Source organism: Oratosquilla oratoria, chromosome 42 (genome assembly GCF_046742065.1).
Source record: "Oratosquilla oratoria isolate Oo_2021 chromosome 42, ASM4674206v1, whole genome shotgun sequence".
NCBI classification, from domain to species: Eukaryota; Metazoa; Arthropoda; class Malacostraca; order Stomatopoda; family Squillidae; genus Oratosquilla; species Oratosquilla oratoria.
The window spans coordinates 41,479,405-41,488,883 of record NC_134818.1 but is presented as its reverse complement, the minus strand read 5'-3'; positions in this window follow the sequence as shown (position 1 = coordinate 41,488,883).

Genomic DNA, 9,479 nt, shown 5'->3' with positions numbered 1-9,479 from the left:
CCAAAACAAAACCGAGCGCTCCTGTTGTATCATCGTCTCCTGAAGATCCAACCGCATTATCCCTCGTGTGCTTACGGGCAGTGTGCTACTGAACGTGAGTCAGTACTATATAAGTAGATCCAAGTCTTGGACATCAAGCAACATAAAGAAAATGAAGATTTATTCTTACAACGTAAGAACTTTCTCAGAAGACCACAGGCTGGAGAATTTAATGGAAGAAGTAGACATCATCAAATGGGACATCATAGGACTGAGCGAGGTCCGAAGAGCGGAAGAAAATCTGATACAATTAAAAGATGGTCATCATCTGTTCTACTATAGAGGTAAAAACAAAGAAAGATCTAGTGGAGTAGGATTCTTGATAAACCAAGAGATTGCTGGTAACGTAGTAAAGTTCAGTAGTTTATCGGACAGGGTATCTTGGATTATGATTAGGATGTGTAAAAGGTACACTCTAAAAATTGTCAAGGTTTATGCACCAACTTCACAGAGTTCAGACGATGAAATTGGGTCCTTCTATGATGATTTAAGTCAAGTAATTGATCGAGAAAAGCGGGGAAGAAGATGGGAGATGAGACGTGCATTGGGAAGTTTGGAATAGGTGAAGGAAATGACAGAAGCGAGATTTTAGACAATTTTACAGAGAACTTCAATATGAGGATAACAAACACTTTCTTCCAAAAGCATATAGGTCGTAGATGGACCTGGAGATGTTCAAATGGAACAATAAAGAACGAAATAGACTTCCTATTAGAAGAAGAGAGCAAAAGTGTTAGCAATGTTACGGTCATAAGTAAAGTCAACATAGATAGTGACCAAAGAATGGTAGGTTGCACAACTAAATTCAATTTCAGAGCTGAGAGAAATAAACTATTTTTAAGAAAGAAAATCAACCATACATAAGAAAAAATTTCAGTTAGAAATTAAAAATAGATTTCTATCTCTAAGAGCTAATTAATTTAGAATTTGAAAATAGATTCGAAGCTCTAAAAACTAACAAGGGCACCATCAAAGATATGTATTTGAATTTAGTGAATATCATTAGTGAATCGGCAGAGAAAGTAGAAAGTACAAAAAGTATTAGAAAAAAACAATACTCGAAAGCCACAAATGACCTAATTAAAAAAAAAGGAGGACCATGCAGATTAAAAACAAGAGAGACGAAATAGAAAGAGTAGAACTAAACAAGCTTTTCAACAAAAGGCCGAGATCGGAGAAAGGAAAGAGAAACATGGATGAAATAGAGGAAGCTGTTCGAAAAGGTCAAAGTATTAAAAGGACCGAGCACAGACATGCTTTAGTGAGACAGGAAATTATATGCTTGAAAGATAGAAATGGAGAAATCATTATATGCAGAGACAGAATGATAAAAAGAGTAGAAGAATTTTACCAAGAGCTTTACTCCTCGAAGACCGTAGTTGAGTCAGTAAAGTCATCTTTAGACGTTAGTAGTGTACCAGAGATAACAAAGGAAGAAGTAGAATTTGCTATAATAATATAAAACTAGGAAAAGCACATGGGAAAGATGGTATATCGATAGATATGTTGAAAGATGCAAGGAAAGAAGTTCATATTAAGTTATCTCAGTTGTACACCCAGTGCTTAAGTCAAGAAAGCGTTTCTTAATCGTGGTGCAATGCTATAGTTATTTTGCTTCATAAAAAGGACACCAGAAGGACCTTAGTAATTATAGGCCGATTAGCTTGCTATCAAATGTATATAAAGTATTTTCCAAGATTCATACAAATAGACTAAGTTAAGTTTGAGATGGAAACCAACCGAGAGAATAGGCAGATTTAAGGAGCTGATATTCGACTCTAGACCATTTGCAAGCGATGACCCAACTAATCGAGAAAACGATAGAATACAATATACCTCTCTGTTTAGCTTTTGTAGATTACGAGAAGGCTTTTGACTTGGTAAAACAAATAACAATATTAAACTCGTTACCCAAACAGGGTAAACACGAACAAATTGTATGGGTTTTAGAAAAGATTTATGCAAAAGGCACCACTATAATTCGACTACATAAAGATACAGAAAAGATCAAGATCAAGAAAGGAGTACGACAAGGCGATACCATTTCAACCAAATTACTTACAGCTTGTTTAGAAGAGATTTTCAGAAGGCTAAGTTGGAAAGAGAAAGGTTTAAAGATTAATGGCGAATATTTGGACCACCTAAGAGCAGAAGACTTGCGAAATATGCTGAGCGATCTGAACAAAGAAAGTCTCAAATTAGGTTTAAAAATGAATAAGCGTAAAACCAAAGTAATGTTCAACACAAGAGTTCAAAGTAAATAAATTATAATTGATGGTGAGAGTCTTGAAAAAAAAATTAAGGGTATAATTATTTAGGGCAGATGGTGAAAATAACAAAATATCATGATAATGAAATAATAAGACATATTACAATTGGTTGGAAAGTGTTTCGTAAGTATAATAAAAACCTGAAAGGCTCTCTACTATAATGGTTGAAACGTAAAGTTTACAATCAATGCATTCTGCCAGCAATAATCTACGGGTGTGAGACTTGGAAACTGACGAAGGCGATGGAAACAAAGCTAAGTACTACACAGAGGAGAATGGAGAGATCAACGATGGGAATAACGCTAAGAGACCAAAAGAGCGAGTTGGGTGAGAGAGCAGATTAGAGGGAAAGATATTGTAGAGGCGGTAAAAGAGAGGAAGTGGCATTGGGCAGGTAAGTTAGTGCGAAAGACTGATGAGCGATGGAGCAAATGTGTTACTGAGTGCACGCCGCAAGATGGAAAACGTGGAAGAGGGAGACCAGAGAGAAGGTGGAGAGATGAGATTTTTGCAAGAATGACGTGGCAGAGGTTGGCGCGGTCGTATGAATCATTGAATGCTATGAAGGAGGCCTTTGTTCAGCAGTGGACTCAGGTTATCAAGTTCATAATATCTCAGTTGATAAATGTATTAATAATTTGAAAGTTACCAACCCAAAGCTCCCTTATTTTTATGGTCTTCCCAAAGTTCACAAACCAGACATTCCCCTTTGGCCCATCATTTTCAACCGCGGCTCCTGCATCAGCACACTAGCTAAATGGCTGGCGACTTATTATCCCCATATGTTGGGAAATTTTCTAACTCCTATATCTCCAACTCACGTGATTTCATTTCAAAAATTAAAAATATGAGCGTAAAGGATTTAAGGCTCCCTATTCTTGATGTTTGCTTATTATTTACGAATAATGATGTTGAAGATGTTCTTACTTTTTTGGAATCCAAACTGCAACCGTTTAAAGACAATTTTCCTCTCCCTGCTTTAGTTTGACTTTGTGTTTCTTCAAATGTCTTTTCCTTTCAAGACTAATTCTTTCATCAAAAGTTCGGTTGTAGTATGGGATATTTTGAGTGTACCCTTTTACCCACCATCAGACAGCTCGAACTGATTTGGCTCAGGTACGTAGACAATATCTTTTAGGCGTGGGATGACAGTTAGGGCCCATTTGAAGTGTTCCATAATAAGTTGAACCAATTGGCCCCGAACTTCAAATTCAAAACTGAATGGGAGGAAGGTCGCCAAATCCCTTTCTTGGACATTTTAGTAAGAAGGATTGATGATAATTTACAGTTTACAGTGTACCGAAAACCCACCCACTCAAGGAGTTACCTTCACTTTTTTTAGTAATCACACTGATAATGTTAAGAAAAGTGTTGCTTCTGGTCTTTTCTTGAGGGCTTTCAGTATCTGCACTCCTCAATTTCTGGACCAGGAACTTGAGGTGATCAAATGTCAACTTAAGAAGTTGGCATATCCACCTTGGTTTCTGGACCAACCCCTTACTAATGTTAGAGCCAACCATTTCAAAATTTCCGTCCCCTCTAGTCATCACCGCTCTTTTAAAGATATCTTAAAAATTCAGAATAGTAAAACCATCAGTTCTTCTACTAAGTTGTTTCCATATAAACGTCTCACTATTGCCTATCACTATCCCAACACGGTGCGTAAGCAAATTGTGAACGTTCAGCAAACCTGGAGGAAGTAGAGTCACCCGGTGTTTATTGTTTGCCCTGCCAAGATTGTGACTTGGTGTATTTGGGTTAAACCAGGAGAGACTTGAACACTAGATTGGAAGAGTATAAAAGATCAACTAGGTGTGGGCAAGAAAATTCGGCCGTATATCTTCATGTTGAAAATAGAAATAATTCTTTCGACTGGGATAAGACCAGATTAAGGTTCAAGTCCCACTGCGGTTTCAGGATGAAAGTAGTTGAATCAGCATTAATTTAGGAATGCCCCAACATTAATATTTCTAAAGGGCAGTGGACTCCTGACATTATTTCCCGTGCGGCGGTTAGCAGGCTCGTTCGAAGCTTACAGCCCCCCTCCACCTCACCCTCGCCCTCCCCCGCCACCCCATCTTACCCCGCGTCTGAGTAATGCCATCAGTTCACGTTCCCTCTCTCTCTCTCTCTCTCTCTCTCTCTCTCTCTCTCTCTCTCTCTCTCTCTCTCTCTCTCTCTCTCTTCTGTAACTTATAAGTCCCCTTTGTTCTCCGTCTTATGTACTTTCCTGAAGAAGGCTACAGTTGGAAGCCGAAATATAGAATCCTCTTACGTTCAAAGTTTATTTTCTCCGACTGTGGGTTTCTTGTGTTATTTACAAGTGGGCAACTACATTTTTGTTTAGATATTATTACACCCACGAAGGAAGCCTCTCTTTCACTCCACCTCATCTTCAAGTCTTTCCCGGGACTAAAACAAGCCTTCAGACAGTTGAAATCTTCACTCATCGCCAGTAAGAAGAGGAAGAACCAGAAAACGTTCCTGTCTAACTGTTTAGAAGAACTATTGTGCCCTGACTCGTTTAGGTTTCCGAAACGCTCTCCGCTGGGGTACAGCTTTCCCTCGAACAATAGTGTGTGTGTTTTTTTTTTCAGAACGGGTGGTTGTTGTTTCTTTGGAATTTGAAAGCCTTCTTCCGAAATTCAGACACGCTCGGAGGCATTTATGTATATTAAGACGACTGCATAGGATTCAGGTATCATAAAGAAAAAATAGATGAAATTTGATGAACCTTTGTCAAAATGTCAAAACTACCATCCAAATGATCTCTACAAAATTTCAAGAAACTCTGATTATTATTGTTGTTGTTGTTGTTTTTGTTTTTGTTGTTTTTATATATTCTTTTAAATTACATCTACTTTTTTAGTTTCAGTCATACAGTGTATTTCATACCTCATTTTAAAGATTTCAATATCTATCAAAAACTTAGTGAAATTTTAAAATATTGATTTTTTTGAGATATACAAAATATAAAAAAGAAAAAAAGAAAAAATCTCTTTTAATTTAATTTCAGATAAATCATATTTTTTAATATATAATTAATTTGCCAAACAGAAATCATGTACACATTATAATCTACAAGAAATAATTAACACATTAAAAATTACATACATACATACATACATATACCAAGGCTTTTTCCCCTTTACAAGGGAGGTAGCCAAAAAGGAAAAGGCATAAAATCATTCCCACCCATTCCATCCCTGAATATACTCCACACCCCTCCACCCTCCCTCTTATCTTAGCACCTCCTGGATGACAGGTCATCCCTGCACCTTGTCCACTGCCCTGGGTCAGAAGCAGTGTCGCAAGACACAGCACATCCACAGCAAGGCCGCTTCATTAAATCGGCGACCCACCCTCTCCGTCCCCCCATTGCATAAAATGAGAGGACGGGGAGAAATCCCTTCGGGCTGCGTCAAATTTTGCTCACACATACTACCTCACCCCCATCCACCCGCCCATTCCACCTCATGCATCACAACATCATCCATATACAACCATTCTCCATTCACCCCTGTCTTCTGTCCTCTCCCGTCCTTCCTCAACAGACATTCCCCTCTTCCCCAAAGCCCTTTTCACCCCATCCATCCACCTCATCCTAGTACATCCCCTCATGTTCACTCCCTCCACATCTGCCTTCCATACCTCTTTTACTAGTCTTTCTTCACTCATTCTTTCCATGTCTCCAAACCATCCTAATATTCTTTCATCAACCCTATCTCCCAACACCCTTTCCACCCCTGTTCTCCTCCTCACCTCCTCATTTCTCACTCTATCTAGCCTAGTAACCCCCATCATACTTCTCAGACACCTCATCTCAAACACATTCAAACTCCTTTTCTCTTCTTGTCTTATGTTCCATGTTTCTGCCCCATACAGTGCTGTTGGCACAATCACTCCTTCATACAGTCTCCTCTTAGCATTCATTCTCAAATTTATATTCCTCATTACACTCTTTAATCCACCAAGGCATTTACTCGCTTCTCTCAATCTACATTCTACCTCCACCTTCATTCCACCTTTTCCTGCCACATTTGCACCCAAGTTTCTAAAACTATCCACTTTCTCCAGTCGCTCTCCCTTAATTCTCATTTCTAGTCTACTGCCACTTTCACCCCTTGTACATCTCATCACCTTACTTTTACCCACATTTATCTTTAGCCTTCTTCTATCACATACTCTCCCAAACTCTGTCACCAACTTCCTCAGTCCCTCCTCCGATCCTGCCACAAGCGCAGTGTCGTCCGCAAACAACAGCTGGCTCACCTCCCACTTTTCTCCATTTTCTTTAACCATCTCCAATCCCTGACCCACTACCCTTGCATTTACCTTTCGCACTACCCCATCCATGTATAAGTTGAACAGCCAGGGTGACATAACGCATCCCTGACGAAGTCCCACCTTTACCTCAAACCACTCACTCTCTCCATTTCTAATCCTGACACAAGCTCTACCACTCTCATAAAAACTCTTGACAGCTCCCAGAAGCTTTCCTCCTATCCCGTATATCTGCATAACCTCCCACAGTGCTTTTCTGTCTACCCTATCGTAAGCCTTTTCCAGATCCATAAAAACCCCCAAAACATCCTTCCCCTTTCCTGTAGCTTTCTCACATATCTGTCTTACCACAAAAATCTGATCTACACAACCTCTACCCGTCCTAAATCCACACTGTTCCTCACCAATTACTCCCTCTTTTCCTCTCCTAATCTTCTCAATCAAGATCCTCCCATAAGCCTTCCCAACTACTCTTAACAAGCTAATCCCTCTGAAACTACTACATTCACACTTGTCCCCTTTTCCCTTGTAAACTGGAACTATACAGGCACTCCTCTAGTCCTCCGGCACTCTACCCTCTCTCCAGCAAACATTAAATAACCTCACCATCCAGTCCACCATCACTATACCTCCTTTTTTAGACATTCTGCATGGTATCCACCCAGACTAGGTGCCTTACCTGCTTTCATCATCTTAACAACTGCCTTCACTTCATCCTTCCTTATTTCTCCTCCATTTTCCTCACTCATCACTCTCATTTTCTTAGCATTTCCCACTGCAGCTATCTTTCCCTTCCTATCCTCCTTCACATTTAGCAACTCCCTAAAATATTCTGCCCATCTTCCCCTTACTGCCTTTTCTTCCATTATCATCTCTCCATCTGCACCTTTTACCTTTTCTTCTCTACTTGATTCGCCTCCTCTTCCTCTCTTAATTTTCTTTTCCAAAACATCATTTTAGTACTTTCAAAATTTTCTGTCATACTCTTACCCCACTTCACACCTGCTCTCCTCTTTGCCTCCTTTACCTTTTGCTTTACTTCTCTTTTCTTTTATTTGTAGATCTCATATGACTCCCTCGTCCTATTTTGTAACCAATCTGTGAAAGCTCGCTTCTTCTCTTCTACAACCTTCTTTGTTTCCTCATCCCACCATTCAATGGCCTTTCTTCTATTTCCTCCTGTCCTTCTTGTTCCACACACCATCCTTGCACACTTTGTGACTCCCTCCTTCAACCATCCCCATTCCTCCTCCAAACCTAGCTCTACTCTGTCCTTCACTCGCTCCCACTCCTCCTTCAGCTTCTTCTTGTACTCCTTCTCCTTTTCCTTTTCATTTAAAGAGTTCACTCTAAGCACCTCCCTACCTTTTGTCCCTTTCATCTTTCTCCATCTATCCTCCACTCTCAACTTACCTTCCACCAAAAAATGATCTGATATTCCCCCACCCTCTCCCCTTAGCACATGTACATCCTTAACTCTTCCTATCATAGTCCTATTTACCACTACATAATCCATCAACGCTCTATCTACCACCCTTCCATCCACCACCCTCTCCCATGTGTACTTATGCTTGACTTTCTTCTTAAACACTGTATTTGCTATCAACTCTCTTTCTAGACACATTTCCACCATTAACTCTCCACTACGATTCTTTCCTGGAACTCCACATTTCCTAACCACTCCATCGATTGGACCATTTCCTACCCTAGCATTAAGGTCTCCCAGTACTATTACATTGACATTTCTCCCTAAATCCTCTATGCACTCATTTAAATCTATCCAAAAGGCCTCCCTTTCTTCTACACTCTTCTCACTGCCAGGCCCATATACACTTACAAAGACCCACATCTCCTTTCCCAGTTTCACCTTCATCCACATTATCCTTGAGGAAACCTCCTTCCACTCCACTACACGTTTACCTATCTCTTCACTTACTAGAATAGCCACCCCTTACCTCCCTCGCCCTCTCTTCACTCCTGATAACCTCCCACTTACACTCCCGAACTTACACTCACCCTTCCCTTTCAACTTAGTTTCACTCAAAGCCAACACATCCCTCCTTCTTCTCACAAACATACTACCTATCTCTTCCCTTTTGCTCTCATCTGTACCACATCCACGCACATTAAAAGATCCAAACCTTAGGGTGCTGGTCGGAAAACTCCCAGACCCTCTTATGCCTTTACTTTTTCGTTTAGGAATGTCCCCTGTGGGGCTACAAGGAGAAGGATGCCTAGTCCCACTCCCCGTCCCTTTCTTCTCGCCTCGTACGATCCAAGTGGAAATACTTGGTGGCAGTATTCTTTTTCCCCACCACAGGGAATTAGTTTAAATTAAAAAATTTAGTGACTCATAGAAGCATCAAAATACATAAAAAATCCATTTTGGGAAAACGGCTCTCAAAGTTTGGCTATAATTTACTTCTATAAAAATCCATTTCTCAGAAAAATTTACTTAATAAGTTTTATAGATCTTTTAATGTAGTTTAAAAAAAATAGAATTTATTAGTTAATAAAAAATATACAGCAATTGTGGTATCAGTATCCAAAACGTTTTTCCGTGGCGCCAATTGAAATAATGGGAAATGTTGCCATATCATATAATAAGCTTTATCTTAGGAGGCTCAAACTTCCGCACGACCCATGAGGTGGTTTGATATGTGCCTTTTTTTTTTTTTACCGGAGTTTCCCCGGTAGGCCTAGTCTCCGGTTGCTACCATACAGTACAGTATTATGGTATGGTATTAGTAACCACCAGGAACATAGTCTTTCTCTTCTTTTTCAACTTTCCTTCTCTTTGCCCTGTGAACTGGTTTCTTGGCAGAACTTGCTAAGCGTTCTTTTTCTTGAATGTCCAGGCCTTGTGCAGCAGGCTCTCCTCCTAAG